The sequence below is a fragment of the Lithobates pipiens genome, unplaced genomic scaffold, assembly GCF_037356315.1.
Source record: "Lithobates pipiens isolate NorthernLeopardFrog02 unplaced genomic scaffold, aLitPip1_a1.2 Scaffold_30, whole genome shotgun sequence".
NCBI classification, from domain to species: Eukaryota; Metazoa; Chordata; class Amphibia; order Anura; family Ranidae; genus Lithobates; species Lithobates pipiens.
In genome coordinates this window covers 185,025,531-185,041,604 of record NW_027507791.1, presented here as the reverse complement: position 1 = coordinate 185,041,604, position 16,074 = coordinate 185,025,531, and the positions used below count along the sequence as shown (strand labels likewise).

At 52.2% G+C, this 16,074-nt stretch overlaps 29 non-coding genes and 37 pseudogenes across 29 annotated transcripts; all 66 read left to right on the top strand.

Moving 5' to 3' along the window:
• The first annotated feature begins 75 nt into the window (after positions 1-75).
• LOC143954592 (5S ribosomal RNA) lies at positions 76-194 on the top strand. The gene has a single exon (XR_013269569.1). It is a non-coding gene; the product is annotated as a 5S ribosomal RNA (ribosomal RNA).
• Positions 195-303: 109 nt separating this feature from the next.
• LOC143948161 (5S ribosomal RNA) lies at positions 304-422 on the top strand (annotated as a pseudogene).
• A 109-nt stretch (positions 423-531) lies between these two features.
• On the top strand, positions 532-650 carry LOC143945080 (5S ribosomal RNA; annotated as a pseudogene).
• A 109-nt stretch (positions 651-759) lies between these two features.
• Positions 760-878, top strand: LOC143948877 (5S ribosomal RNA). The gene has a single exon (XR_013265436.1). It is a non-coding gene; the product is annotated as a 5S ribosomal RNA (ribosomal RNA).
• A 109-nt stretch (positions 879-987) lies between these two features.
• On the top strand, positions 988-1,106 carry LOC143944654 (5S ribosomal RNA; annotated as a pseudogene).
• A 109-nt stretch (positions 1,107-1,215) lies between these two features.
• Positions 1,216-1,334, top strand: LOC143951307 (5S ribosomal RNA). The gene has a single exon (XR_013266591.1). It is a non-coding gene; the product is annotated as a 5S ribosomal RNA (ribosomal RNA).
• Positions 1,335-1,443: 109 nt separating this feature from the next.
• LOC143948320 (5S ribosomal RNA) lies at positions 1,444-1,562 on the top strand (annotated as a pseudogene).
• A 109-nt stretch (positions 1,563-1,671) lies between these two features.
• LOC143950763 (5S ribosomal RNA) lies at positions 1,672-1,790 on the top strand. The gene has a single exon (XR_013266100.1). It is a non-coding gene; the product is annotated as a 5S ribosomal RNA (ribosomal RNA).
• A 109-nt stretch (positions 1,791-1,899) lies between these two features.
• Positions 1,900-2,018, top strand: LOC143945079 (5S ribosomal RNA; annotated as a pseudogene).
• A 109-nt stretch (positions 2,019-2,127) lies between these two features.
• LOC143948383 (5S ribosomal RNA) lies at positions 2,128-2,246 on the top strand (annotated as a pseudogene).
• Positions 2,247-2,355: 109 nt separating this feature from the next.
• On the top strand, positions 2,356-2,474 carry LOC143945693 (5S ribosomal RNA; annotated as a pseudogene).
• A 109-nt stretch (positions 2,475-2,583) lies between these two features.
• LOC143947993 (5S ribosomal RNA) lies at positions 2,584-2,702 on the top strand. Its single transcript, XR_013265355.1, has one exon. It is a non-coding gene; the product is annotated as a 5S ribosomal RNA (ribosomal RNA).
• Positions 2,703-2,811: 109 nt separating this feature from the next.
• On the top strand, positions 2,812-2,930 carry LOC143954398 (5S ribosomal RNA). The gene has a single exon (XR_013269393.1). It is a non-coding gene; the product is annotated as a 5S ribosomal RNA (ribosomal RNA).
• Positions 2,931-3,039: 109 nt separating this feature from the next.
• LOC143950177 (5S ribosomal RNA) lies at positions 3,040-3,158 on the top strand. Its single transcript, XR_013265604.1, has one exon. It is a non-coding gene; the product is annotated as a 5S ribosomal RNA (ribosomal RNA).
• Positions 3,159-3,267: 109 nt separating this feature from the next.
• On the top strand, positions 3,268-3,386 carry LOC143954719 (5S ribosomal RNA). Its single transcript, XR_013269681.1, has one exon. It is a non-coding gene; the product is annotated as a 5S ribosomal RNA (ribosomal RNA).
• A 109-nt stretch (positions 3,387-3,495) lies between these two features.
• Positions 3,496-3,614, top strand: LOC143950523 (5S ribosomal RNA). The gene has a single exon (XR_013265882.1). It is a non-coding gene; the product is annotated as a 5S ribosomal RNA (ribosomal RNA).
• A 108-nt stretch (positions 3,615-3,722) lies between these two features.
• Positions 3,723-3,841, top strand: LOC143944904 (5S ribosomal RNA; annotated as a pseudogene).
• Positions 3,842-3,950: 109 nt separating this feature from the next.
• LOC143954426 (5S ribosomal RNA) lies at positions 3,951-4,069 on the top strand. Its single transcript, XR_013269419.1, has one exon. It is a non-coding gene; the product is annotated as a 5S ribosomal RNA (ribosomal RNA).
• Positions 4,070-4,178: 109 nt separating this feature from the next.
• Positions 4,179-4,287, top strand: LOC143947683 (5S ribosomal RNA; annotated as a pseudogene).
• A 109-nt stretch (positions 4,288-4,396) lies between these two features.
• LOC143945039 (5S ribosomal RNA) lies at positions 4,397-4,515 on the top strand (annotated as a pseudogene).
• Positions 4,516-4,841: 326 nt separating this feature from the next.
• On the top strand, positions 4,842-4,960 carry LOC143947630 (5S ribosomal RNA; annotated as a pseudogene).
• A 326-nt stretch (positions 4,961-5,286) lies between these two features.
• LOC143947230 (5S ribosomal RNA) lies at positions 5,287-5,405 on the top strand (annotated as a pseudogene).
• A 106-nt stretch (positions 5,406-5,511) lies between these two features.
• LOC143943804 (5S ribosomal RNA) lies at positions 5,512-5,630 on the top strand (annotated as a pseudogene).
• A 106-nt stretch (positions 5,631-5,736) lies between these two features.
• On the top strand, positions 5,737-5,855 carry LOC143944911 (5S ribosomal RNA; annotated as a pseudogene).
• Positions 5,856-5,964: 109 nt separating this feature from the next.
• LOC143954801 (5S ribosomal RNA) lies at positions 5,965-6,083 on the top strand. Its single transcript, XR_013269756.1, has one exon. It is a non-coding gene; the product is annotated as a 5S ribosomal RNA (ribosomal RNA).
• A 109-nt stretch (positions 6,084-6,192) lies between these two features.
• On the top strand, positions 6,193-6,311 carry LOC143953002 (5S ribosomal RNA). Its single transcript, XR_013268124.1, has one exon. It is a non-coding gene; the product is annotated as a 5S ribosomal RNA (ribosomal RNA).
• A 109-nt stretch (positions 6,312-6,420) lies between these two features.
• LOC143946204 (5S ribosomal RNA) lies at positions 6,421-6,539 on the top strand (annotated as a pseudogene).
• A 109-nt stretch (positions 6,540-6,648) lies between these two features.
• On the top strand, positions 6,649-6,767 carry LOC143947144 (5S ribosomal RNA; annotated as a pseudogene).
• Positions 6,768-6,876: 109 nt separating this feature from the next.
• On the top strand, positions 6,877-6,995 carry LOC143951907 (5S ribosomal RNA). The gene has a single exon (XR_013267135.1). It is a non-coding gene; the product is annotated as a 5S ribosomal RNA (ribosomal RNA).
• A 109-nt stretch (positions 6,996-7,104) lies between these two features.
• LOC143948524 (5S ribosomal RNA) lies at positions 7,105-7,223 on the top strand (annotated as a pseudogene).
• Positions 7,224-7,549: 326 nt separating this feature from the next.
• LOC143947631 (5S ribosomal RNA) lies at positions 7,550-7,678 on the top strand (annotated as a pseudogene).
• Positions 7,679-7,787: 109 nt separating this feature from the next.
• Positions 7,788-7,906, top strand: LOC143943940 (5S ribosomal RNA; annotated as a pseudogene).
• Positions 7,907-8,015: 109 nt separating this feature from the next.
• Positions 8,016-8,134, top strand: LOC143951407 (5S ribosomal RNA). Its single transcript, XR_013266682.1, has one exon. It is a non-coding gene; the product is annotated as a 5S ribosomal RNA (ribosomal RNA).
• A 109-nt stretch (positions 8,135-8,243) lies between these two features.
• LOC143951832 (5S ribosomal RNA) lies at positions 8,244-8,362 on the top strand. The gene has a single exon (XR_013267067.1). It is a non-coding gene; the product is annotated as a 5S ribosomal RNA (ribosomal RNA).
• Positions 8,363-8,471: 109 nt separating this feature from the next.
• On the top strand, positions 8,472-8,590 carry LOC143952293 (5S ribosomal RNA). Its single transcript, XR_013267484.1, has one exon. It is a non-coding gene; the product is annotated as a 5S ribosomal RNA (ribosomal RNA).
• Positions 8,591-8,699: 109 nt separating this feature from the next.
• Positions 8,700-8,818, top strand: LOC143952292 (5S ribosomal RNA). Its single transcript, XR_013267483.1, has one exon. It is a non-coding gene; the product is annotated as a 5S ribosomal RNA (ribosomal RNA).
• Positions 8,819-8,927: 109 nt separating this feature from the next.
• On the top strand, positions 8,928-9,046 carry LOC143950770 (5S ribosomal RNA). The gene has a single exon (XR_013266106.1). It is a non-coding gene; the product is annotated as a 5S ribosomal RNA (ribosomal RNA).
• A 109-nt stretch (positions 9,047-9,155) lies between these two features.
• LOC143944453 (5S ribosomal RNA) lies at positions 9,156-9,274 on the top strand (annotated as a pseudogene).
• A 109-nt stretch (positions 9,275-9,383) lies between these two features.
• LOC143945289 (5S ribosomal RNA) lies at positions 9,384-9,502 on the top strand (annotated as a pseudogene).
• A 106-nt stretch (positions 9,503-9,608) lies between these two features.
• LOC143946666 (5S ribosomal RNA) lies at positions 9,609-9,727 on the top strand (annotated as a pseudogene).
• Positions 9,728-9,833: 106 nt separating this feature from the next.
• On the top strand, positions 9,834-9,952 carry LOC143945288 (5S ribosomal RNA; annotated as a pseudogene).
• A 106-nt stretch (positions 9,953-10,058) lies between these two features.
• Positions 10,059-10,177, top strand: LOC143954902 (5S ribosomal RNA; annotated as a pseudogene).
• A 109-nt stretch (positions 10,178-10,286) lies between these two features.
• LOC143945880 (5S ribosomal RNA) lies at positions 10,287-10,405 on the top strand (annotated as a pseudogene).
• A 109-nt stretch (positions 10,406-10,514) lies between these two features.
• On the top strand, positions 10,515-10,633 carry LOC143954167 (5S ribosomal RNA). The gene has a single exon (XR_013269182.1). It is a non-coding gene; the product is annotated as a 5S ribosomal RNA (ribosomal RNA).
• A 109-nt stretch (positions 10,634-10,742) lies between these two features.
• Positions 10,743-10,861, top strand: LOC143947753 (5S ribosomal RNA; annotated as a pseudogene).
• A 326-nt stretch (positions 10,862-11,187) lies between these two features.
• On the top strand, positions 11,188-11,316 carry LOC143945527 (5S ribosomal RNA; annotated as a pseudogene).
• A 109-nt stretch (positions 11,317-11,425) lies between these two features.
• On the top strand, positions 11,426-11,544 carry LOC143947090 (5S ribosomal RNA; annotated as a pseudogene).
• Positions 11,545-11,653: 109 nt separating this feature from the next.
• Positions 11,654-11,772, top strand: LOC143943486 (5S ribosomal RNA; annotated as a pseudogene).
• A 109-nt stretch (positions 11,773-11,881) lies between these two features.
• On the top strand, positions 11,882-12,000 carry LOC143951793 (5S ribosomal RNA). The gene has a single exon (XR_013267031.1). It is a non-coding gene; the product is annotated as a 5S ribosomal RNA (ribosomal RNA).
• A 109-nt stretch (positions 12,001-12,109) lies between these two features.
• LOC143948996 (5S ribosomal RNA) lies at positions 12,110-12,228 on the top strand (annotated as a pseudogene).
• Positions 12,229-12,337: 109 nt separating this feature from the next.
• On the top strand, positions 12,338-12,456 carry LOC143945405 (5S ribosomal RNA; annotated as a pseudogene).
• Positions 12,457-12,772: 316 nt separating this feature from the next.
• On the top strand, positions 12,773-12,891 carry LOC143944646 (5S ribosomal RNA; annotated as a pseudogene).
• Positions 12,892-13,000: 109 nt separating this feature from the next.
• Positions 13,001-13,119, top strand: LOC143953017 (5S ribosomal RNA). Its single transcript, XR_013268138.1, has one exon. It is a non-coding gene; the product is annotated as a 5S ribosomal RNA (ribosomal RNA).
• Positions 13,120-13,228: 109 nt separating this feature from the next.
• Positions 13,229-13,347, top strand: LOC143954746 (5S ribosomal RNA). Its single transcript, XR_013269706.1, has one exon. It is a non-coding gene; the product is annotated as a 5S ribosomal RNA (ribosomal RNA).
• A 110-nt stretch (positions 13,348-13,457) lies between these two features.
• Positions 13,458-13,576, top strand: LOC143950504 (5S ribosomal RNA). Its single transcript, XR_013265865.1, has one exon. It is a non-coding gene; the product is annotated as a 5S ribosomal RNA (ribosomal RNA).
• Positions 13,577-13,685: 109 nt separating this feature from the next.
• On the top strand, positions 13,686-13,804 carry LOC143952646 (5S ribosomal RNA). Its single transcript, XR_013267803.1, has one exon. It is a non-coding gene; the product is annotated as a 5S ribosomal RNA (ribosomal RNA).
• Positions 13,805-13,913: 109 nt separating this feature from the next.
• LOC143952265 (5S ribosomal RNA) lies at positions 13,914-14,032 on the top strand. Its single transcript, XR_013267459.1, has one exon. It is a non-coding gene; the product is annotated as a 5S ribosomal RNA (ribosomal RNA).
• Positions 14,033-14,141: 109 nt separating this feature from the next.
• On the top strand, positions 14,142-14,260 carry LOC143951791 (5S ribosomal RNA). Its single transcript, XR_013267030.1, has one exon. It is a non-coding gene; the product is annotated as a 5S ribosomal RNA (ribosomal RNA).
• A 109-nt stretch (positions 14,261-14,369) lies between these two features.
• Positions 14,370-14,488, top strand: LOC143949867 (5S ribosomal RNA; annotated as a pseudogene).
• Positions 14,489-14,597: 109 nt separating this feature from the next.
• On the top strand, positions 14,598-14,715 carry LOC143947914 (5S ribosomal RNA; annotated as a pseudogene).
• A 109-nt stretch (positions 14,716-14,824) lies between these two features.
• On the top strand, positions 14,825-14,943 carry LOC143945404 (5S ribosomal RNA; annotated as a pseudogene).
• Positions 14,944-15,052: 109 nt separating this feature from the next.
• On the top strand, positions 15,053-15,161 carry LOC143948186 (5S ribosomal RNA; annotated as a pseudogene).
• A 109-nt stretch (positions 15,162-15,270) lies between these two features.
• LOC143946240 (5S ribosomal RNA) lies at positions 15,271-15,389 on the top strand (annotated as a pseudogene).
• A 109-nt stretch (positions 15,390-15,498) lies between these two features.
• On the top strand, positions 15,499-15,617 carry LOC143953506 (5S ribosomal RNA). Its single transcript, XR_013268581.1, has one exon. It is a non-coding gene; the product is annotated as a 5S ribosomal RNA (ribosomal RNA).
• A 109-nt stretch (positions 15,618-15,726) lies between these two features.
• Positions 15,727-15,845, top strand: LOC143953689 (5S ribosomal RNA). Its single transcript, XR_013268748.1, has one exon. It is a non-coding gene; the product is annotated as a 5S ribosomal RNA (ribosomal RNA).
• A 109-nt stretch (positions 15,846-15,954) lies between these two features.
• Positions 15,955-16,073, top strand: LOC143950816 (5S ribosomal RNA). The gene has a single exon (XR_013266148.1). It is a non-coding gene; the product is annotated as a 5S ribosomal RNA (ribosomal RNA).
• The last annotated feature ends 1 nt before the right edge of the window (position 16,074 follows it).

The following is a 16,074-nucleotide window of genomic DNA, read 5'->3' as shown; positions in this document are numbered from 1 at the left end:
TGTATTTTTCCTCTCGATTGCCCGAGGTGACCACCTTGGCTTTTGTCAAGAGAGTTGTAAGTAGGGTGCAAGATCGCCTACGGCCACATCACCCTGAATGCGCTCGATCTCGTCTGATCTCGGATGCTAAGCAGGGTCGGGCCTGGTTAGTACCTGGATGGGAGACCGCCTGGGAATACCATGTGCCGTAGCCTTTTTTCCATTATGTTGTTGGCTTTGGCGACCTGCTGTATTTTTCCTCTCGATTGGCCGAGGTGACCACCTTGGCTTTTGTCAAGAGAGTTGTAAGTAGGGTGCAAGATCGCCTACAGCCACATCACCCTGAATGCGCTCGATCTCATCTGATCTCGGATCCTAAGCCGGGTCGGGCCTGGTTAGTACCTGGATGGGAGACCGCCTGGGAATACCATGTGCCGTAGCCTTTTTTCCATTATGTTGTTGGCTTTGGCGACCTGCTGTATTTTTCCTCTCGATTGCCCGAGGTGACCACCTTGGCTTTTGTCAAGAGAGTTGTAAGTAGGGTGCAAGATCGCCTACGGCCACATCACCCTGAATGCGCTCGATCTCGTCTGATCTCGGATGCTAAGCACGGTTTGGCCTGGTTAGTAACTGGATGGGAGACCGCCTGGGAATACCAGGTGCCGTAGGCTTTTTTCCATTATGTTGTTGGCTTTGGCGACCTGCTGTATTTTTCCTCTCGATTGCCCGAGGTGACCACCTTGGCTTTTGTCAAGAGAGTTGTAAGTAGGGTGCAAGATCGCCTACGGCCACATCACCCTGAATGCGCTCGATCTCGTCTGATCTTGGATGCTAAGCAGGGTTGGGCCTGGTTAGTACCTGGATGGGAGACCACCTGGGAATACCAGGTGCCGTAGGCTTTTTTCCATTATGTTGTTGGTTTTGGCGAACTGCTGTATTTTTCCTCTCGGTTGCCCGAGGTGACCACCTTGGCTTTTGTCAAGAGAGTTGTAAGTAGGGTGCAAGGTCGCCTACGGCCACATCACCCTGAATGCGCTCGATCTCGTCTGATCTCGGATGTTAAGCACGGTTTGGCCTGGTTAGTAACTGGATGGGAGACCGCCTGGGAATACCAGGTGCCGTAGGCTTTTTTCCATTATGTTGTTGGCTTTGGCGACCTGCTGTATTTTTCCTCTCGATTGCCCGAGGTGACCACCTTGGCTTTTGTCAAGAGAGTTGTAAGTAGGGTGCAAGATCGCCTACGGCCACATCACCCTGAATGCGCTCGATCTCGTCTGATCTCGGATGCTAAGCAGGGTCGGGCCTGGTTAGTACCTGGATGGGAGACTGTCTGGGAATACCAGGTGCCGTAGGCTTTTTTTTATTATGTTGTTGGCTTTAGCGACCTGCTGTATTTTTCCTCTCGATTGCCCGAGGTGACCACCTTGGCTTTTGTCAAGAGAGTTGTAAGTAGGGTGCAAGATCGCCTACAGCCACATCACCCTGAATACGCTCGATCTCGTCTGATCTCGGATCCTAAGCCGGGTTGGGCCTGGTTAGTACCAGGATCGGAGACCGCCTTGGAATACCAGGTGCCGTAGGCTTTTTTCCATTATGTTGTTGGCTTTGGCGACCTGCTGTATTTTTCCTCTCGATTGCCCGAGGTGACCACCTTGGCTTTTGTCAAGAGAGTTGTAAGTAGGGTGCAAGATCGCCTACGGCCACATCACCCTGAATGCGCTCGATCTCGTCTGATCTCGGATGCTAAGCAGGGTCGGGCCAGGTTAGTACCTGGATGGGAGACCACCTGGGAATTCCAGGTGCCGTAGGCTTTTTTCCATTATGTTGTTGGTTTTGGCGAACTGCTGTATTTTTCCTCTCGGTTGCCCGAGGTGACCACCTTGGCTTTTGTCAAGAGAGTTGTAAGTAGGGTGCAAGCTCGCCTACGGCCACATCACCCTGAATGCGCTCGATCTCGTCTGATCTCGGATGCTAAGCACGGTTTGGCCTGGTTAGTAACTGGATGGGAGACCGCCTGGGAATACCAGGTGCCGTAGGCTTTTTTCCATTATGTTGTTGGCTTTGGCGACCTGCTGTATTTTTCCTCTCGATTGCCCGAGGTGACCACCTTGGCTTTTGTCAAGAGAGTTGTAAGTAGGGTGCAAGATCGCCTACAGCCACATCACCCTGAATGCGCTCGATCTCGTCTGATCTCGGATCCTAAGCCGGGTCGGGCCTGGTTAGTACCAGGATCGGAGACCGCCTTGGAATACCAGGTGCCGTAGGCTTTTTTCCATTATGTTGTTGGCTTTGGCGACCTGCTGTATTTTTCCTCTCGATTGCCCGAGGTGACCACCTTGGCTTTTGTCAAGAGAGTTGTAAGTAGGGTGCAAGATTGCCTAAGGCCACATCACCCTGAATGCGCTCGATCTCGTCTGATCTCAGATGCTAAGCAGGGTCGGGCCTGGTTAGTACCTGGATGGGAGACCGCCTGGGAATACCAAGTGCCGTAGGCTTTTTTCCATTATGTTGTTGGCTTTGGCGACCTGCTGTATTTTTCCTCTCGATTGCCCGAGGTGACCACCTTGGCTTTTGTCAAGAGAGTTGTAAGTAGGAGGCAAGATTACCTACGGCCACATCACCCTGAATGCGCTCGATCTCGTCTGATCTCGGATGCTAAGCAGGGTTGGGCCTGGTTAGTACCTGGATGGGAGACCGCCTGGGAATACCAGGTGCCGTAGGCTTTTTTCATTTATGTTGTTGGCTTTGGCGACCTGCTGTATTTTTCCTCTCGATTACCCGAAGTGACCACCTTGGCTTTTGTCAAGAGAGTTGTAAGTAGGGTGCAAGATCGCCTACGGCCACATCACCCTGAATGCGCTCGATCTCGTCTGATCTCAGATGCTAAGCAGGGTCGGGCCTGGTTAGTACCTGGATGGGAGACCGCCTGGGAATACCAAGTGCCGTAGGCTTTTTTCCATTATTTTGTTGGCTTTGGCGACCTGCTGTATTTTTCCTCTCGATTGCCCGAGGTGACCACCTTGGCTTTTGTCAAGAGAGTTGTAAGTAGGGGGCAAGATCGCCTACGGCCACATCACCCTGAATGCGCTCGATCTCGTCTGATCTCGGATGCTAAGCAGGGTTGGGCCTGGTTAGTACCTGGATGGGAGACCGCCTGGGAATACCAGGTGCCGTAGGCTTTTTTCATTTATGTTGTTGGCTTTGGCGACCTGCTGTATTTTTCCTCTCGATTACCCGAAGTGACCACCTTGGCTTTTGTCAAGAGAGTTGTAAGTAGGAAGCAAGATCGCTTACGGCCACATCACACTGAATGCGCTCGATCTCATGTGATCTCGGATGCTAAGCAGGGTCGGGCTTGGTTAGTACCTGGATGGGAGACCGCCTGGGAATACCAGGTGCCGTAGGCTTTTTTCCATTATGTTGTTGGCTTTGGCGACCTGCTGTATTTTTCCTCTCGATTGCCCGAGGTGACCACCTTGGCTTTTGTCAAGAGAGTTGTAAGTAGGGTGCAAGATCGCCTATGGCCACATCACCCTGAATGCGCTCGATCTCGTCTGATCTCGGATGCTAAGCAGGGTCGGGCCTGGTTAGTACCTGAATGGGAGACCACCTGGGAATACCAGGTGCCGTAGGCTTTTTTCCATTATGTTGTTGGTTTTGGCGACCTGCTGTATTTTTCCTTTCGGTTGCCCAGGTGACCACCTTGGCTTTTGTCAAGAGAGTTGTAAGTAGGGTGCAAGATCGCCTACGGCCACATCACCCTGAATGCGTTCGATCTCGTCTGATCTCGGATGCTAAGCAGGGTTTGGCCTGGTTAGTAACTGGATGGGAGACCGCCTGGGAATACCAGGTGCCGTAGGCTTTTTTCCATTATGTTGTTGGCTTTGGCGACCTGCTGTATTTTTCCTCTCGATTGCCCGAGGTGACCACCTTGGCTTTTGTCAAGAGAGTTGTAAGTAGGGGGCAAGATCGCCTATGGCCACATCACCCTGAATGCGTTCGATCTCATCTGATCTCGGATGCTAAGCAGGGTTCGGCCTGGTTAGTACCTGGATGGGAGACCGCCTGGGAATACCAGGTGCCGTAGGCTTTTTTCCATTATGTTGTTGGCTTTGGCGACCTGCTGTATTTTTCCTCTCGATTGCCCGAGGTGACCACCTTGGCTTTTGTCAAGAGAGTTGTAAGTAGGGTGCAAGATCGCCTACGGCCACATCACCCTGAATGCGCTTGATCTCGGATGCTAAGCAGGGTCGGGCCTGGTTAGTACCTGGATGGGAGACCGCCCGGGAATACCAGGTGCCGTAGGCTTTTTTTTATTATGTTGTTGGCTTTAGCGACCTGCTGTATTTTTCCTCTCGATTGCCCGAGGTGACCACCTTGGCTTTTGTCAAGAGAGTTGTAAGTAGGGTGCAAGATCGCCTACGGCCACATCACCCTGGATGCGCTCGATCTCGTCTGATCTCGGATGCTAAGCCGGGTCGGGCCTGGTTAGTACCAGGATCGGAGACCGCCTTGGAATACCAGGTGCCGTAGGCTTTTTTCCATTATGTTGTTGGCTTTGGCGACCTGCTGTATTTTTCCTCTCGATTGCCCGAGGTGACCACCTTGGCTTTTGTCAAGAGAGTTGTAAGTAGGGTGCAAGATCGCCTATGGCCACATCACCCTGAATGCGCTCGATCTCGTCTGATCTCGGTTGCTAAACAGGGTCGGGCCTGGATGGGAGACCGCCTGGGAATACCAGGTGCCGTAGGATTTTTTCCATTATGTTGTTGGCTTTGGCGACCTGCTGTATTTTTCCTCTCGATTGCCCGAGGTGACCACCTTGGCTTTTGTCAAGAGAGTTGTAAGTAAGGGGCAAAATCGCCTACTGCCACATCACCCTGAATGTGCTCGATTTCGTCTGATCTCGGATGCTAAACAGAGTCGGGCCTGGTTAGTACCTGGATGGCAGACCGCCTGGGAATACCAGGTGCCGTAGGCTTTTTTCCATTATGTTGTTGGCTTTGGCGACCTGCTGTATTTTTCCTCTCGATTGCCCGAGGTGACCACCTTGGCTTTTGTCAAGAGAGTTGTAAGTAGGGTGCAAGATCGCCTATGGCCACATCACCCTGAATGCGCTCGATCTCGTCTGATCTCGGTTGCTAAACAGGGTCGGGCCTGGATGGGAGACCGCCTGGGAATACCAGGTGCCGTAGGATTTTTTCCATTATGTTGTTGGCTTTGGCGACCTGCTGTATTTTTCCTCTCGATTGCCCGAGGTGACCACCTTGGCTTTTGTCAAGAGAGTTGTAAGTAAGGGGCAAAATCGCCTACTGCCACATCACCCTGAATGCGCTCAATCTCGTCTGATCTCGGATGCTAAACAGGGTCGGGCCTGGTTAGTACCTGGATGGGAGACTGCCTGGGAATACTAGGTGCCGTAGGCTTTTTTCCATTATGTTGGCTTTGGCGACCTGCTGTATTTTTCCTCTCCATTGCCCGAGGTGACCACCTTGGCTTTTGTCAAGAGAGTTGTAAGTAGGGTGCCAGATCGCCTACTGCCACATCACCCTGAATGCGCTCAATCTCGTCTGATCTCGGATGCTAAGCAGGGTCGGGCCTGGTTAGTACCTGGATGGGAGACCGCCTGGGAATACCAGGTGCCGTAGGCTTTTTTCCATTATGTTGGCTTTGGCGACCTGCTGTATTTTTCCTCTCCATTGCCCGAGGTGACCACCTTGGCTTTTGTCAAGAGAGTTGTAAGTAGGGTGCAAGATCGCCTACTGCCACATCACCCTGAATGCGCTCAATCTCGTCTGATCTCGGATGATAAGCAGGGTCGGGCCTGGTTAGTACCTGGATGGGAGACCGCCTGGGAATACCAGGTGCCGTAGGCTTTTTTCCATTATGTTGTTGGCTTTGGCGACCTGCTGTATTTTTCCTCTCGATTGCCCGAGGTGACCACCTTGGCTTTTGTCAAGAGAGTTGTAAGTAGGGGGCAAGATCGCCTACGGCCACATCATTCTGAATGCGCTCGATCTCGTCTGATCTCGCATGCTAAGCAGGATCGGGCCTGGTTATTACCTGGATGGGAGACCGCCTGGGAATACCAGGTGCCGTAGGCTTTTTTCCATTATGTTGTTGGCTTTGGCGACCTGCTGTATTTTTCCTCTCGATTGCCCGAGGTGACCACCTTGGCTTTTGTCAAGAGAGTTGTAATTAGGGTGCAAGATTGCCTACGGCTACATCACCCTGAATGCGCTCGATCTCGTCTGATCTCAGATGCTAAGCAGGGTTGGGCCTGGTTAGTACCTGGATGGGAGACCGCCTGGGAATGCCAGGTGCCGTAGGCTTTTTTCCATTATGTTGTTGGCTTTGGCGACCTGCTGTATTTTTCCTCTCGATTGCCCGAGGTGACCACCTTGGATTTTGTCAAAAGAGTTGTAAGTAGGGTGCAAGATCGCCTCCGGCCACATCACCCTGAATGTGCTCGATTTCGTCTGATCTCGGATGCTAAACAGAGTCGGGCCTGGTTAGTACCTGGATGGGAGACCGCCTGGGAATACCAGGTGCCGTAGGCTTTTTTCCATTATGTTGTTGGCTTTGGCGACCTGCTGTATTTTTCCTCTCGTTTGCCCGAGGTGACCACCTTGGCTTTTGTCAAGAGAGTTGTAAGTAGGGTGCAAGATCGCCTACGGTCACATCACCCTGAATGCGCTTGATCTCGTCTGATCTTGCATGCTAAGCAGGATCAGGCCTGGTTAGTACCTGGATGGGAGACCGCCTGGGAATACCAGGTGCCGTAGGCTTTTTTCCATTATGTTGTTGGCTTTGGCGACCTGCTGTATTTTTCCTCTCGATTGCCCGAGGTGACCACCTTGGCTTTTGTCAAGAGAGTTGTAATTAGGGTGCAAGATTGCCTACGGCTACATCACCCTGAATGCGCTCGATCTCGTCTGATCTCAGATGCTAAGCAGGGTTGGGCCTGGTTAGTACCTGGATGGGAGACCGCCTGGGAATACCAGGTGCCGTAGGCTTTTTTCCATTATGTTGTTGGCTTTGGCGACCTGCTGTATTTTTCCTCTCGATTGCCTGAGGTGACCACTTTGGCTTTTGTCAAGAGAGTTGTAAGTAGGGTGCAAGATCTCCTCCGGCCACATCACCCTGAATGTGCTCAATTTCGTCTGATCTCGGATGCTAAACAGAGTCGGGCCTGGTTAGTACCTGGATGGGAGACCGCCTGGGAATACCAGGTGCCGTAGGCTTTTTTCCATTATGTTGTTGGCTTTGGCGACCTGCTGTATTTTTCCTCTCGATTGACCGAGGTGACCACCTTGGCTTTTGTCAAGAGAGTTGTAAGTAGGGTGCAAGATCGCCTATGGCCACATCACCCTGAATGCGCTCGATCTCGTCTGATCTCGGATGCTAAACAGGGTCGGGTCTGGCTGGGAGACCGCCTGGGAATACCAGGTGCCGTAGGCTTTTTTCCATTATGTTGTTGGCTTTGGCGACCTGCTGTATTTTTCCTCTCGATTGCCTGAGGTGACCACCTTGGGTTTTGTCAAGAGAGTTGTAAGTAGGGTGCAAGATCGCTTACGGCCACATCACCCTGAATGCGCACGATCTCGTCTGATCTCGTCTGATCTCGGATGCTAAGCAGGGTCGTGCCTGGTTAGTACCTGGATGGGAGACCGCCTGGGAATACCAGATGCCGTAGGCTTTTTTCCATTATGTTGTTGGCTTTGGCGACCTGCTGTATTTTTCCTCTTGATTGCCCGAGGTGACCACCTTGGCTTTTGTCAAGAGAGTTGTAAGTAGGGTGCAAGATCTCCTACGGCCACATCACCCTGAATGCGCTCGATCTCGTCTCATCTCGGATGCTAAGCAGGGTCGGGCCTGGTTAGTACCTGGATGGGAGACCGCCTGGGAATACCAGGTGCCGTAGGCTTTTTTCCATTATGTTGTTGGCTTTGGCGACCTGCTGTATTTTTCCTCTCGTTTGCCCGAGTTGACCACCTTGGCTTTTGTCAAGAGGGTTGTAAGTAGGGTGCAAGATCGCCTACGGCCACATCACCCTGAATGCGCTCGATCTCGTCTGATCTCGGATGCTAAGCAGGGTCAGGCCTGGTTAGTACCTGGATGGGAGACCGCCTGGGAATACCAGGTGCCGTAGGCTTTTTTCCATTATGTTGTTGGCTTTGGCGACCTGCTGTATTTTTCCTCTCGATTGCCCGAGGTGACCACCTTGGCTTTTGTCAAGAGAGTTGTAAGTAGGGTACAAGATCGCCTACGGCAACATCACCCTGAATGCGCTCGATCTCGTCTGATCTCGGATGCTAAGCAGGGTCGGGCCTGGTTAGTACCTGGATGGGAGACCTCCTGTGAATACCAGGTGCCGTAGGCTTTTTTCCATTATGTTGTTGGCTTTGGCGACCTGCTGTATTTTTCCTCTCGATTGCCCGAGGTGACCACCTTGGCTTTTGTCAAGAGAGTTGTAAGTAGGGTGCAAGAACGCCTACGGCCACATAACCCTGAATGCGCTCGATCTCGTCTGATCTCGGATGCTAAGCAGGGTCGGGCCTGGTTAGTACCTGGATGGGAGACCGCCTGGGAATACCAGGTGCCGTAGGCTTTTTTCCATTATGTTGTTGGCTTTGGCGACCTGCTGTATTTTTCCTCTCGATTGCCCGAGGTGACCACCTTGGCTTTTGTCAAGAGAGTTGTAAGTAGGGGGCAAGATCGCCTACGGCCACATAACCCTGAATGCGCTCGATCTCGTCTGATCTCGGATGCTAAGCAGGGTCGGGCCTGGTTAGTACCTGGATGGGAGACCGCCTGGGAATACCAGGTGCCGTAGGCTTTTTTCCATTATGTTGTTGGCATTGGCGACCTGCTGTATTTTTCCTCTCGATTGCCCGAGGTGACCACCTTGGCTTTTGTCAAGAGAGTTGTAAGTAGGGTGCAAGATCGCCTACGGCCACATCACCCTGAACGCGCTCGATCTCGTCTGATCTCGGATGCTAAGCAGGGTCGGGCCTGGTTAGTACCTGGATGGGAGACTGCCTGGGAATACCAGGTGCCGTAGGCTTTTTTCCATTATGTTGTTGGCTTTGGTGACCTGCTGTATTTTTCCTCTCGATTGCCCGAGTTGACCACCTTGGCTTTTGTCAAGAGAGTTGTAAGTAGGGTGCAAGATTGCCTACGGCCACATCACCCTGAATGCGCTCGATCTCGTCTGATCTCGGATGCTAAGCAGTGTCAGGCCTGGTTAGTACCTGGATGGGAGACTGCCTGGGAATACCAGGTGCCGTAGGCTTTTTTCCATTATGTTGTTGGCTTTGGTGACCTGCTGTATTTTTCCTCTCGATTGCCCGAGTTGACCACCTTGGCTTTTGTCAAGAGAGTTGTAAGTAGGGGGCAAGATCGCCTACTGCCACATCACCCTGAATGCGCTCAATCTCGTCTGATCTCGGATGCTAAGCAGGGTCGGGCCTGGTTAGTACCTGGATGGGAGACCGCCTGGGAATACTAGGTGCCGTAGGCTTTTTTCCATTATGTTGGCTTTGGCGACCTGCTGTATTTTTCCTCTCCATTGCCCGAGGTGACCACCTTGGCTTTTGTCAAGAGAGTTGTAAGTAGGGTGCAAGATCGCCTACTGCCAAATCACCCTGAATGCGCTCAATCTCGTCTGATCTCGGATGCTAAGCAGGGTCGGGCCTGGTTAGTACCTGGATGGGAGACCGCCTGAGAATACTAGGTGCCGTAGGCTTTTTTCCATTATGTTGGCTTTGGCGACCTGCTGTATTTTTCCTCTCGATTGCCCGAGTTGACCACCTTGGCTTTTGTCAAGAGAGTTGTAAGTAGGGGGCAAGATCGCCTACTGCCACATCACCCTGAATGCGCTCAATCTCGTCTGATCTCGGATGCTAAGCAGGGTCGGGCCTGGTTAGTACCTGGATGGGAGACCGCCTGGGAATACTAGGTGCCGTAGGCTTTTTTCCATTATGTTGGCTTTGGCGACCTGCTGTATTTTTCCTCTCGATTGCCCGAGTTGACCACCTTGGCTTTTGTCAAGAGAGTTGTAAGTAGGGTGCAAGATCGCCTACTGCTATATCACCCTGAATGCGCTCAATCTCGTCTGATCTCGGATGCTAAGCAGGGTCGGGCCTGGTTAGTACCTGGATGGGAGACCGCCTGGGAATACCAGGTGCCGTAGGCTTTTTTCCATTATGTTGTTGGCTTTGGCGACCTGCTGTATTTTTCCTCTCGATTGCCCGAGGTGACCACCTTGGCTTTTGTCAAGAGAGTTGTAAGTGGGGGGCAAGATCGCCTACGGCCACATCACTCTGAATGCGCTCGATCTCGTCTGATCTCGCATGCTAAGCAGGGTCTGGCCTGGTTAGTACCTGAATGGGAGACCGCCTGGGAATACCAGGTGCCGTCGGCTTTTTTCCATTATGTTGTTGGCTTTGGCGACCTGCTGTATTTTTCCTCTCGATTGCCCAAGGTGACCACCTTGGCTTTTGTCAAGAGAGTTGTAAGTAGGGTGCAAGATTCCCTACGGCTACATCACCCTGAATGCGCTCGATCTCGTCTGATCTCAGATGCTAAGCAGGGTTGGGCCTGGTTAGTACCTGGATGGGAGACCGCCTGGGAATACCAGGTGCCGTAGGATTTTTTCCATTGTGTTGTTGGCTTTGGCGACCTGCTGTATTTTTCCTCTCGATTGCCCGAGGTGACCACCTTGGCTTTTGTCAAGAGAGATGTAAGTAGGGTGCAAGATCGCCTCCAGCCACATCACCCTGAATGTGCTCGATTTCGTCTGATCTCGGATGCTAAACAGAGTCGGGCCTGGTTAGTACCTGGATGGGAGACCGCCTGGGAATACCAGGTGCCGTAGGCTTTTTTCCATTATGTTGTTGGCTTTGGCGACCTGCTGTATTTTTCCTCTCGATTGCCCGAGGTGACCACCTTGGCTTTTGTCAAGAGAGTTGTAAGTAGGGTGCAAGATCGCATATGGCCACATCACCCTGAATGCGCTCGATCTCGTCTGATCTCGGATGCTAAGCAGGGTCGGGCCTGGATGGGAGACCGCTTGGGAATACCAGGTGCCGTAGGCTTTTTTCCATTATGTTGTTGGCTTTGGCGACCTGCTGTATTTTTCCTCTCGATTGCCCGAGGTGACCACCTTGGGTTTTGTCAAGAGAGTTGTAAGTAGGGTGCAAGATCGCTTTCGGCCACATCACCCTGAATGCGCTCGATCTCGTCTGATCTCGTCTGATCTCGGATGCTAAGCAGGGTCGGGCCTGGTTAGTACCTGGATGGGAGACCGCCTGGGAATACCAGGTGCCGTAGGCTTTTTTCCATTATGTTGTTGGCTTTGGCGACCTGCTGTATTTTTCCTCTCGTTTGCCCGAGTTGACCACCTTGGCTTTTGTCAAGAGAGTTGTAAGTAGGGTGCAAGATCGCCTATGGCCACATCACCCTGAATGCGCTCGATCTCGTTTGATCTCGGATGCTAAGCAGGGTCAGGCCTGGTTAGTACCTGGATGGGAGAACGCCTGGGAATACCAGGTGGCGTAGGCTTTTTGCCATTATGTTGTTGGCTTTGGCGACCTGCTGTATTTTTCCTCTCGATTGCCCGAGGTGACCACCTTGGCTTTTGTCAAGAGTGTTGTAAGTAGGGAGCAAGATCGCCTACGGCCACATCACCCTGAATGCACTAGATCTTGTCTGATCTCGGATGCTAAGCAGGGTCGGGCCTGTTTAGTACCCGGATGGGAGACCGCCTGGGAATACCAGGTGCCGTAGGCTTTTTTCCATTATGTTGTTGGCTTTGGCGACCTGCTGTATTTTTCCTCTCGAATGCCCGAGATGACCACCTTGGCTTTTGTCAAGAGAGTTGTAAGTAGGGTGCAAGATCGCCTACGGCCACATCACCCTGAATGCACTCGATCTCGTCTGATCTCGGATGCTAAGCAGGGTCAGACCTGGTTAGTACCTGGATGGGAGACCGCCTGGGAATACCAGGTGCCGTAGGCTTTTTTCCATTATGTTGTTGGCTTTGGCGACCTGCTGTATTTTTCCTCTCGATTGACCGAGGTGACCACCTTGGCTTTTGTCAAGAGAGTTGTAAGTAGGGTGCAAGCTCGCCTGTGGACTCATCACCCTGAATGCGCTCGATCTCGTCTGAGCTCAGGTGCTAAGCAGTGTCGGGCCTGGTTAGTACCTGAATGGGAGACCGCCTGGGAATACCAGGTGCCGTAGGCTTTTTTCCATTATGTTGTTGGCATTGGCGACCTGCTGTATTTTTCCTCTCGATTGCCCGAGGTGACCACCTTGGCTTTTGTCAAGAGAGTTGTAAGTAGGGTGCAAGATCGCCTGTGGCCACATCACACTGAATGCGCTCGATCTCGTCTGATCTTGGATGCTAAGCTGGGTCGGGCCTGGTTAGTACCTGGATGGGAGACCGCCTGGGAATACCAGGTGCCGTAGGCTTTTTTCCATTATGTTGTTGGCTTTGGCGACCTGCTGTATTTTTCCTCTCGATTGCCCGAAGTGACCACCTTGGCTTTTGTCAAGAGAGTTGAAAATAGGGTGCAAGATCGCCTACAGCCACATCACCCTGAATGCGCTCGATCTCCAATGCTAAGCAGGGTCGGGCCTGGATGGGAGACCGCCTGGGAGTACCAGGTGCCGTAGGCTTTTTTCCATTATGTTGTTGGCTTTGGCGACCTGCTGTAATTTTCCTCTCCATTGCCCGAGGTGACCACCTTGGCTTTTGTCAAGAGAGTTGTAAGTAGGGTGCAAGATCGCCTACGGCCACATCACCCTGAATGCGCTCGATCTCGTCTGATCTCAGATGCTAAGCCGGGTCGGGCCTGGTTAGTACCTGGATGGGAGACCGCCTGGGAATACCAGGTGCCATAGGCTTTTTTCCATTATGTTGTTGGCTTTGGCGACCTGCTGTATTTTTCCTCTCGATTGCCCGAGGTGACCACCTTGGCTTTTGTCAAGAGAGTTGTAAGTAGGGTGCAAGATTGCCTACGGCCAAATCACCCTGAATGCACTCGATCTCGTCTGATCTCGGATGCTAAGCAGGGTCGGGCCTGGTTAGTACCTGGATGGGAGACCGCCTGGGAATACCAGGTGCCGTAGGCTTTTTTCCATTATGTTGTTGGCTTTTGCGACCTGCTGTATTTTTCCTCTCGATTGCCCGAGGTGACCACCTTGGCTTTTGTCAAGAGAGTTGTAAGGAGGGTGCAAGATCGCCTATGGCCACATCACCCTGAATGCGCTCGATCTCGTCTGATCTCGGATGCTAAGCAGGGTCGGGCCTAGTTAGTACCTGGATGGGAGACCGCCTGGAAATACCAGGTGCCGTAGGCTTTTTTTCCATTATGTTGTTGGCTTTGGCGACCTGCTGTATTTTTCCTCTCGATTGCCCGAGGTGACCACCTTGGCTTTTGTCAAGAGAGTTGTAAGTAGGGTGCAAGATCGCCTACGGCCACATCACCCTGAATGCGCTCGATCTCGTCTGATCTCGGATGCTAAGCAGGGTTGGGCCTGCTTAGTACCTGGATGGGAGACCGCCTGGGAATACCAGGTGCCGTAGGCTTTTTTCCATTATGTTGTTGGCTTTGGCGACCTGCTGTATTTTTCCTCTTGATTGCCCGAGGTGACCACCTTGGCTTTTGTCAAGAGAGTTGTAAGAAGGGTGCAGGATCGCCTACGGCCACATCACCCTGAATGCGCTCGATCTCGTCTGATCTCGGATGCTAAGCAGGGTCGGACTTGGTTAGTACCTGGATGGGAGACCGCCTGGGAATATCAGGTGCCGTAGGCTTTTTTCCATTATATTGTTGGCTTTGGCGACCTGCTGTATTTTTCCTCTCGATTGCCCGAGGTGACCACCTTGGCTTTTGTCAAGAGATTTGTAAGTAGGGAGCAAGATCGCCTACGGCCACATCACCCTGAATGCACTCGATCTTGTCTGATCTCGGATGCTAAGCAGGGTCGGGCCTGTTTAGTACCCGGATGGGAGACCGCCTGGGAATACCAGGTGCCGTAGGCTTTTTTCCATTATGTTGTTGGCTTTGGCGACCTGCTGTATTTTTCCTCTCGAATGCCCGAGATTACCACCTTGGCTTTTGTCAAGAGAGTTGTAAGTAGGGTGCAAGATCGCCTACGGCCACATCACCCTGAATGCACTCGATCTCGTCTGATCTCGGATGCTAAGCAGGGTCAGACCTGGTTAGTACCTGGATGGGAGACCGCCTGGGAATACCAGGTGCCGTAGGCTTTTTTCCATTATGTTGTTGGCTTTGGCGACCTGCTGTATTTTTCCTCTCGATTGACCGAGGTGACCACCTTGGCTTTTGTCAAGAGAGTTGTAAGTAGGGTGCAAGCTCGCCTGTGGACTCATCACCCTGAATGCGCTCGATCTCGTCTGAGCCCAGGTGCTAAGCAGTGTCGGGCCTGGTTAGTACCTGAATGGGAGACCGCCTGGGAATACCAGGTGCCGTAGGCTTTTTTCCATTATGTTGTTGGCATTGGCGACCTGCTGTATTTTTCCTCTCGATTGCCCGAGGTGACCACCTTGGCTTTTGTCAAGAGAGTTGTAAGAAGGGTGCAAGATCGCCTACGGCCACATCACATTGAATGCGCTCGACCTCGTCTGATCTCGGATGCTAAGCAGGGTCGGCCTGCTTAGTACCTGGATGGGAGACCGCCTGGGAATACCAGGTGCCGTAGGCTTTTTTCCATTATGTTGTTGGCTTTGGCGACCTGCTGTATTTTTCCTCTCGATTGCCCGAGGTGACCACCTTGGCTTTTGTCAAGAGAGTTGTAAGTAGGGTGCAAGATCGCCTGTGGCCACATCACACTGAATGCGCTCGATCTCGTCTGATCTTGGATGCTAAGCTGGGTCGGGCCTGGTTAGTACCTGGATGGGAGACCGCCTGGGAATACCAGGTGCCGTAGGCTTTTTTCCATTATGTTGTTGGCTTGGGCGACCTGCTGTATTTTTCCTCTCGATTGCCCGAAGTGACCACCTTGGCTTTTGTCAAGAGAGTTGAAAATAGGGTGCAAGATCGCCTACAGCCACATCACCCTGAATGCGCTCGATCTCGGATGCTAAGCAGGGTCGGGCCTGGTTAGTACCTGGATGGGAGACCGCCTGGGAGTACCAGGTGCCGTAGGCTTTTTTCCATTATGTTGTTGGCTTTGGCGACCTGCTGTATTTTTCCTCTCCATTGCCCGAGGTGACCACCTTGGCTTTTGTCAAGAGAGTTGTAAGTAGGGTGCAAGAGCGCCTACGACCACATCACCCTGAATGCGCTCGATCTCGTCTGATCTCAGATGCTAAGCCGGGTCGGGCCTGGTTAGTACCTGGATGGGAGACCGCCTGGGAATACCAGGTGCCATAGGCTTTTTTCCATTATGTTGTTGGCTTTGGCGACCTGCTGTATTTTTCCTCTCGATTGCCCGAGGGGACCACCTTGGCTTTTGTCAAGAGAGTTGTAAGTAGGGTGCAAGATTGCCTACGGCCAAATCACCCTGAATGCACTCAATCTCGTCTGATCTCGGATGCTAAGCAGGGTCGGGCCTGGTTAGTACCTGGATGGGAGACCGCCTGGGAATACCAGGTGCCGCAGGCTTTTTTCCATTATGTTGTTGGCTTTTGCGACCTGCTGTATTTTTCCTCTCGATTGCCCGAGGTGACCACCTTGGCTTTTGTCAAGAGAGTTGTAAGGAGGGTGCAAGATCGCCTATGGCCACATCACCCTGAATGCGCTCGATCTCGTCTGATCTCGGATGCTAAGCAGGGTCGGACTTGGTTAGTACCTGGATGGGAGACCGCCTGGGAATATCAGGTGCCGTAGGCTTTTTTCCATTATGTTGTTGGCTTTGGCGACCTGCTGTATTTTTCCTCTCGATTGCCCGAGGTGACCACCTTGGCTTTTGTCAAGAGAGTTGTAAGTAGAGGGCAAGATCGCCTACAGCCACATCACCCTGAATGCGCTCGATCTCGTCTGATCTCGGATGCTAAGCAGGGTTGGGCCTGGTTAGTACCTGGATGGGAGACCGCCTGGGAATACCAGGTGCCGTAGGCTT